Raw genomic sequence first — 9551 nt, forward strand, 5'->3', positions numbered from 1 at the left:
CATTCAGTACATGAATATCTATGGATAACCTGAACATGTGGTGCATGGATATCTATGGATAACCTGGACATGCGGTGCATGGATACCTATGGCTTACCTGGACACGAGGTGCATGAATATCTATGAATAACCTGGAAATGCAGTGAATGGATATCTATGGCTCACCTGGATACACAGGACGTAAGCCAGTGACGCTGGCAGCAGCATCAAAAAGTTCAACCAATGAAACTAACCAACATAGACCATAAACTACTGGGCCAATTAATTTAGAATATATTATTTTGAGTAGCTTAGAAAGGGTCTTTCTGGATCATTACAATAATGTTCTCCCATGGGAAAAATAAATGTTAAATATTATAATACAGAGTCCAGGAAAAAAAAAGAGTAGTGTTTTATTTAAAGGAATAACATAGTCATATGTTGAGTAAAGAAATGTTTGGTATTTTAGTTATTTGTTGCAGACCATTCGGAGTGTAGGTTAACTGAAAATTCATTTTATACAGTCAACTTTTAAAGTACAATTAATAATTTATGTTTGAAAACATTCACTATACATGGAAAACAAATTAGCCCAAGAGCTCCCCAGCCCGCACTTCATCTGCTCAGTGGAGAGCCTGTTGGCATCAGTTCCTGTGGTTGGTTTGCAGAAGACCATCCTCCTAAATCCCAGCCATCACTGGATATCTTCCAGGATCAGCTTTCATTTAAACATGAAGGAGAATTAGTGCAGAGGTTCCCTTCAGCTCCAAAGCTCTAAGCTATTTAATCACTGCTTTGGCACAGCCCAGGGCAATCAGTCCATCAGAGCAGTGACTCATTCCTGGGTGAGCCGAGTCTGGTATGTGTACTTGGGTGGTATGAGAGCTTAATCATACTCCATCTTTTTCACAGCAGGAACAATGGGTATATTTAGTCTTCTGTAGTTCCTGAGATCATATTTGATGTACTGACCAAAAGATGAAAAACTTCCAGTAAGAATTGCTGAATCATGTAATACATAGATTCTTCTCTTCTCTGCATTTTTTACTTTCTCTACTGAGGAGGGAATAACCTTGTCTCAAATGCCTCTGACATTTTTGCTTTCATTTTATGAATATAAAATTGTTTTTTGGACTGGCGTGATTGCCCTTACATCTTAGATAGCTTTAATCTTCTTTTGAGCATAAACTGTTTAAACTTCCTGATTTAGGTCAATACTACTGTTGATAGTTGAGACCAGCTAGTTCAATGCATGTATTTGGCAGATAATTTGTTTCCTCAAGGTTTTATAACGTTGGTTCTTGGCTATCCTAAAAATTCGGGCACTGGCTATTAAGAGGTATTTAGTAATTTCCCAAACGTAGAACAATGATATTCTATAGTGACTCTGCAATCATTCTGATGTTCTCTAATGAGATTGCTATTTAATCCATAGTAATTTAAACTTTACCTTTGATTTGTAATAATAATAATAGCTGCTGTGGATAGATCACCCTCCTGGGTGGGAGGGTTCACAGGCTTTCACATGAACAATAATCCATCTGACTGTATGTAAGAAATACTAAGGGCAACCTTTCCACCCAGCCTTAAACAGTCTACCTTGGGAATTGTGTTTTTAAAGCTAATAAGCTATTTTCACATTAGCTCTGCAGTACAGAGTTTAGAACACATTTGAAACATGAAACTTGTAAAAAGCACTTATCAAAAGTACAATAAGATGGTATCTACACCTCCACTTGGAGTGGAGTTCTGAAACGTACACGTAATTCAACATTTTCTTGAATGCGTAACTGTTTAATTACATCAATTTTGCACTCTAATTATTTTTCTGTTACCAAGTGTCCTGAAAGAGTTCATTTAACTCATCTACCTTTCTATGTTTGTATGTGCCTGTCCTTCCTGTATAGCTGTTGCCCCTTCTTTTTGTATGCAAGCTTTCACATACACTGAAGTGGAAGAGGTATAAAATAACTAGTTCTGATTCATGGTATAGGCCATACACACAGAACTGGCTAAGCTACCACTACTGTGAAAGTCTTCAGGAACCAAAAGAAACTGGGAATTTAAAGCTTCCACATCTTCCCATCTTGCTTTATGTACAGTCTGAGCTAAAATAATGGGTGATAATAGCAGACTATCCTCTGAAGAATGTAACTACAGTCAGAAACATCACTGCTGTGGATAGATCACCCTCCTAGGGGCGAGGGTTCACAGGTTTTCACATGAACAATAATCTATCTGACTGGGTGTAAGAAATACTAAGGGCAACCTTTCCACCCAGCCTTAAACAGTCTACCTTGGGAATTGTGTTTTTAAGGCTAATTGCAACAAGGTACAGAACTGGTGGTTAGGCTGAATTTGCATGAGCAGCCAAAGGGGATTTAAACATCTGTGTTGTTGAAGAAAATGGCATACTAATATGTTGATATAACAAAATTTTCAATATTTACCAAACCAACCAAAAATATATTTGTGTAATTGGACTATTCATGTCATCCCAAACAAATCATGTTACATTTCACATTCCCCCTATCCTCTTTGGAGGAAGAGAGAAAAGCTGAAAACATAACATTTAATTAACATAATCTATCATTTCATTTTAATCATGACTTTGTGCTAGAAACAGGATTTTTAAAACTGTTACTTTGGAGGTAGACTGTAATTTTTCTCCTAAACCATTTGCTCATTCTTGTCATCATCCCTTTATTATTCCAGTGCTTGAAATTCTGATACAAAGATGTATTTTTAAGTGTTCTTGTGCTTGGGAAAAATGTCAGTAGACTTCCAGTGACTCTCTAAAGCAGTGAAACTGCATTCATATTTTGTACTAGAATGATGTATGAAAGGAGACAGACACTGATGTGGTCTAGAAGCAAGGCGGCCAGGTGCTTAGTAAGGATTATTTTACTAATTGAAAAAGAGGGAGGGGGAAGTTATACACATCCTCAGTCTAAAAACAGGGACATAAGTATCACTGAACTCAAGCTGTGACATTTATTCCATCATTGTCATGCATGTGCTACCTTCCCCTCCTCTTCTACGGTATTCTTCCATTTCTTCAGTTTCCGCCCACACAAATTATTTCTACCACCTATTCTCCTCCAAGGGAGTTAGGAGGGTGGACTGGCGGCTTTAGCTCCCTGGAGAGCTAGTGCAGCTAGAATTCTGGAAATAAGCTCACCATGAGTGCTGGATCCCTTCTGAGCACTGAGATTACATACTGTGCTAACATGTTTGCAGTTCCATATTTTAAGCTCTGTGTGATTACAAATGTTTAACAGGCTAGTAAGATCACCCATAGGAAAATGTTAGTAGAAATATATTTCAGAACAATTTCCAAATGCTTTTCTTCCCCTCTCTCTCAAAATCAGGGCAGGATTGAGAGGCTGTTCACTTGTAATAGGATAAAAGTAGAGAGCTGTTTACTTCAAAGGCTTTTGGATCAAGCTTTTAAGGAGAGCAATTAAAAATGTATCCATAGCAGGATACAGATGTATACTGATACATAAGGGGAGTGACTTTATTTTCTTTTTTTAATACTCAGATGTGAATGAGGCTCCTTGTGCCATGCTCTCCAAGGACCTCTGAGAGGCATTTCTTCTGTTTCAAAGTGCCTTTATACCAACTTACAAAGTACGACAATAAAGTAACAAAAACAATTATTAACAAATTTCACAATAAGTATTGACCTTCTTACGAATTGCCCTGGAAGACTGTATGTTGATTATAATGATGCTAAGGTGCTACCATGGCTTAAAACATTTTTGGAATTCCTCTTGTTGAATTGTGTTCAGAGAGCTGGTTTTACAAACCATCTAAGAAAATGAGTTTCATTACCTTGAAGTCACACCTCATCTTTCTCACTGCTGTGAGTGCATTCAGGATGAGTTTAAAAACTGAAATATTTCATAACCAGTTTGAATTTGATGGAATAATATTTGTCACTGATGGTATTTACCAATTTCTGACTTAAAAAAAGAAAAACAAAAACAAAACAGAATCTCTCAATTCAAGTATTCATGAATTGCTTGGTGATCTGTAGTTCATGAATCATTCAGCATCTAGCAAGATTAATTAAATAATATCTACAACATTTCCATAGAAATGGGATTATTATTACTAATATTTGCGATATTTTCACATGGCAAATCAAAAGAAAATAATATTTTAAACTTACAAAGAAATATGGTTCATGTGTTTTCAGAATTTCTAGAAAATGAGACTGTCACCCTGGGGAGAAGACTGGCATGGTAAATTCTATAAGCTTCAAGAGAAATGTAATGTAGAAAACAGAATAGATAATAATTAAAAATAAAATAATAACTTTGTAGTTTTGACCATAATAACCAATGGAGGAAAATAAAATTCAGTTCTCAGTTGCATATGAATAACTCAAACACAGCAAGTATAAATACAGTCCTTAATTTAAAAACAATTCAAACAAAACACCATATGTTTGGTTTGTTATTTGTATCAATTTTGTTTTTGGCTTCTCAAGTGTATATAGGCTTTTTAAAAGCTTTGATTATGTCAATTGTTAAGTAACCAGTGAAGGCAACTGAACACAATTTTTAAAATAAAGTGTCACTGAAATGCTAATATAATGTAAAAGCTCTCAAAAATCAGTTTTGAGATCTTTAAAATTATTCTCTAACATACTATGGATCATCAGCTATTATCAAATGAATAACTTTCTAATTATGCAAATCAATTAAATACAATTTAATAAAATTTCTGAAACACAAGTAATATGTCATGAATAGGCTATATTGCAAATGTTCATTAACTATTACTGCAAAATATAATTCACAGTACAGGCATGTCTCAAATATACTGTGGGTTCAGTTTCAGACAACTACAATAAAGTGAGTCACATAAATTTTTTGGTTTCCCAGTGCATATGAAAGTGATATTTACACTACACTCTAGTCTAAGTGTATAGTAGCATTATATATAAAAAATGTACATATCTTAATTTAAAAATACTTTTTGCTAAGAAATGCTAACAATTATCTAAACCTTCAGCAAGTTGTAATCTTTTTGCTGGTAGAGGGTCTTGCCTCGAAGCTGATGGCTGCTGATGGATCAGATCAGGATGGTGGTTGCAGAAGGCCAGGTTTCTTAAAATAAGACAACATTGAGTTTGCCACATCAATGGACTCCTCATTTCATGAAAAATTTCTCTGTAGCATGCAATGATGTTTGATGGCAGTTTACCTATAGTACAACTTCTTTCAACTTAAATTCAGTCCTTTCCAACTGTGCCACTGCTTTATCAACTAAATTTATGAACATTCTAAATACTTTGTTGTCATTTCATTTCCTTTTTTTTTTTTAATTTGAGGCAGAGTCTCACTACGTTGACCAGGCTGAAGTGCAGTGGCATGATCTCAGCTCATTGCAGCCTTTGCCTCCCAGGATTAAGTGATTCTCCCACTCAGCCTCCTGAGTAGCTGGGATTACAGGTGTACACCACCACACTTGGCTAATTTTTGTATTTTTAATAGAGATGGGGTTTCACTATGTTGACCAGGCTGGTCTCGAACTCCTGACCTCAAGTGATCCACCTGCCTTGGTCTCCCAAAGTACTGGGATTACAGATGTGAGCCACCGTGCCTGGCCTTTTTGTTATTTCAACAATATTCACAGCATCTTCACCAGAAGTACATTCCATCTCAAGAAACTACTTCCTTTGCTCATCCGTAAGAAATAATGCTTCATTCATTCAAGTTTTGTGAGATCACAGCAATTAAGTAACATTGCAAACTCCACTTCCAATTGTCTTGCTGTTTCCACCACATCCACAATTACTTCCTTCACTAGAGTCTGAACTCCTCAAGGTCTTCCCTGAGGGTTGGACTCAACTTCTTCCAAATTTCTGTTAATGTTAATATTTTTATTTCCTCCCATGAATCACAAGTGCTTTTAATGGCATGTAAAATGGTGAATCTTTTCTAGAAGTTTATCAATTTATTTTATCCAGATCAATCCATAGTTATCTATGGCAGCTCTAGCCTTACAAAATGTATTTCTTGATTCACAGACTTCAGAATAGGTATTGTTAGCAGAAATGGGAACAATATTATCCTCATTGTACATCTCCATCAGAGCTCTTGGTTGACTAAGTACATTGTTGATGAGCAGTAATATTTAGAAAGGAATCTTTTTTCTGTGCAGTAGGTCCCAACAGTGGGCATAATATATTCAATAGGCTATGCTATAAACAGATGTGTTGTCATCCAGGCTTTGTCATTCCATTTATAGAGCACAGACAGAGTATATTTAACATAATTCTCAAGGGCCCTAGGATTTTTGGAGTGGTTAATGAGTACTGCCTTCAACTTGGAGTATCAGCTGCATTAGCCTATAGCAAGAGAGTCAGCCTGTTGTTTCACACTTTGAAACCAGGTATTGACTTCTCCTCTATAGCTATGAAAGTCCTAGCTGGCACTTTTTTCCCCAAAGTCTGTTTCATCTGCATTAAAAATTTGTTGTTGGGCCAGGCTCAGTGGGTCACGCCTGTAATCCCAGCACTTTGGGAGGCCGAGGCAGGTGGATCACGAGGTCAAGAGATCGAGACCATCCTGGTCAACATGGTGAAACCCCGTCTCTACTAAAAATACAAAAAATTAGCTGGGCATGGTGGCGCATGCCTGTAATCCCAGCTACTCAGGAGGCTGAGGCAGGAGAATTGCCTGAACCCAGGAGGCGGAGGTTGCAGTGCACCGAGATTGCGCCATTGCACACCAGCCTGGGTAACAAGAGCAAAACTCCATCTCAAAAAAAAAAAAAAATTTTGTTGTTTAGTTGTAGACGCTTTCATCAATATTTTAGCTGGATCTGGATAACTTGCTTCTGCTTCTCTATCAGTATTTGCCACTTTACCTTGCATTTGATGCTGTGGACATGGCTTCTTTCCTCAAACCTTATGAACTATCCTCTGCTAGCTTCAAACATTTTTTTCTACAGCTTCTTCACCTCTCTCAGCCTTTATAAAATGGAAGGGAATTGGGACCTTGCTCTGAATTCTGCTTTGGCAAGGGATTATTGTGGCTGTTTTCTTCTTTTATCCAGAACACTAAAAATAAAAATAAACAAATAAAAATAAAAATGAACTTTCCCAGATAAGCAGTAAGGCTTCTGCTTCTTTTTTTCCCCTCTTAATCTTTCATGGATTCACTGGGGTAGCACTTTTAATTTCTTTCAATAATCTTTTCTTTGCATTTACAACTTGGCCAACTGTTTTGTGCAAAAGGCCCAGATTTTGGCCTATCTTGGCTTTTGAAATGCCTTCCTGTTTAAGTTTAAACATTTCTAGCTCTGATTTAAAGGAAGAGATGAGCCACTCTTTCCTTCACTTGAACACTTAGAAGCCCTTGAAGAATTATTGCTTGGCCTAATATATTGTTTTCTGTTGAGGTAAGGAGTGACATCTAATCAAGATGCAAAATTTTTAAACACAGTCAAGCAAAATGACTTAGGCAGTCTCCTGCAAAGTATGCTCAATTTCTGCAAAACAAAAGAAAAAGAATATTTTTCCATTTTACTTCCTTTCTCAATAGTCAACATAGCATCCTGGTTTATAGGGGAAAAGGTGTGGTCAAACTCACAGCTAACTCATATAGAAACTCTAAGTAAAAGGCTGCTGAAACCCAAGGGCTCTCCACCACCACCCCTGCTTCTCTATAAGTGAATTATATGGTCTGGTTTCTTATGTCCATTATATCATTATTTTTGTTCAACTATTGATTGTTTCTCTATGTTAGAGGATATGTAATAAATGGTCTTGATGCTTACTGAGATTTGCACCTTGTAGGAGAAATTACTAATTACTCTTTTTGTAGTGATACCAAATGCTCAACCAGTCTACTCTTGTATTTGTCATCCTTTCTATACCTCAGCATTCAACTTTTTAGGACTTTGTTACTCAAAGTGGGGTACATCAGCAGCAACACCGAGATCGCCTGGGAGTTTGTGAGAAACAATCTCAGATACAATTTAGACCTATGGAATAAACATCTGCATTTAATAATATATCCTAGTCAATCTCATGCACAATATTTGAAAAGCACTACACCAAAAGACAGAACTATCTGGGTATGAATTCTGGTCCTACCTCTTAAAAACTTAGTGACCTTGGCAAACTGAGGATCATATTCATCATAGGTGAAATAGGAATAATAGAAACTCCTCCTTTGGCTGCTCCCAGTGCAGGGCCTCCCAGGTGACAAGGGCAGAGCCCCACCAGCTGCAGCTACACACCCGCTGCTTCCCGAGCCCTCGGGGTGGCTGACTGGCTGGAGGTGCAGATTCTTTCTAACCCGTTGGTGAGAACTAGGACACCAGATGGCCGCAAAGAATCCGAAGGGTCAGAATAATTTGGCCTTACACAAAGGCATCACGGTGGGCAGTGCCGGTGTGGGCAAGGCAGCTCTGACTCTATGGTTCATGGACAATGAATCTGTGGAGGGCTATGAGCTTACCAAAGGCGGCAGCTATCACAAGAAAATAGTACTGGATGGCGAGGAAGTACAGATCGATATCTTAGAAACAGCTGGGCAGGAGGACTATGCTGCAATTAGAGACAGCTACTTCCAAAGCAGGGAGGGGTTCCTCTATGTCTTCTCTATTACAGAAATAGAATCCTTTGCAGCTACAGCTGACTTCAGGGAGGAGATTTTAAGAGCAAAAGAAGATGAGAATGTTCCATTTCTACTCGTTGGTAACAAATCAGATTTAGAAGATTAAAGGCAGGTTTCTGTTGAAGAGGCAAAAAACAGAGCTGATCAGTGGAATGTTAACTATGTGGAAACATCTGCTAAAACACAAGCTAATGTTGACAAGGTGTTTTTTGATTTAATGAGAGAAATTCAGGTGAGAAAGATGGAAGACAGCAAAGAAAAGAATGGAAAAAAGAAGACAAAAAGTTCAGCCAAGAGAATTAGAGAAAGATTCTGCATTTCATAATCAATGCCCAAACTCCTCCCTTATCTTGACCACACTAACAAATATAACTTATAAGTATTGCCATTGAAGGCTCAATTGAACTGAAATTACTTTAACATTTTGGAAATTGTTGTAAAGCATAAATTGAAACTGCAGTAAAAGTCAAGTTTACTTTAAAAAGAAGTGGCTTCACCAAGAAGCAAAGTTCAACTTATTTCATTATTGCCAGCATTTATAATGGTCCTGAATGTAGCATGTGAGTTTGTATTTCTCTGGCAGTCTTTCTTAAATATTAATAAAAAGGTGAGAAAGGGGTGGGGAATGGGAGGAAAGGTGACTTTCTCTGGTGTTTTTTATAAAGTTTAAATTTTATATCATTTAAAAATGTCTTGGTCTTCTACTACTTTGAAAACTGACAATTGTGAACATGATAGTTAAACTATACCACTTGTTTAAAACCACTGTCACACAAAATTTAGCAGAAAAGTTTATTGGTATGGTTGTTGCATGTAGTTAATGTGAGAGTAATTCATCTGTGAATCTGCTTTAATTACCTGGTGATTAACTTAGAAAATTGGTGTAAACTTGTTCATGGAAATTTTTGAATATACCTTAATTTAGAAACT

At 37.0% G+C, this 9551-nt stretch overlaps 1 pseudogene; it reads left to right on the forward strand.

The window, feature by feature from the left end:
* Positions 1-8325: 8325 nt before the first annotated feature.
* On the forward strand, positions 8326-8946 carry LOC105709875 (ras-related protein Ral-A-like; annotated as a pseudogene).
* Positions 8947-9551: the final 605 nt, after the last annotated feature.

The sequence above is a fragment of the Aotus nancymaae genome, unplaced genomic scaffold (genome assembly GCF_030222135.1).
Source record: "Aotus nancymaae isolate 86718 unplaced genomic scaffold, 86718_ANA_hifiasm-v0.15.2.pri h1tg000016l, whole genome shotgun sequence".
Lineage (NCBI taxonomy): Eukaryota > Metazoa > Chordata > Mammalia > Primates > Aotidae > Aotus > Aotus nancymaae.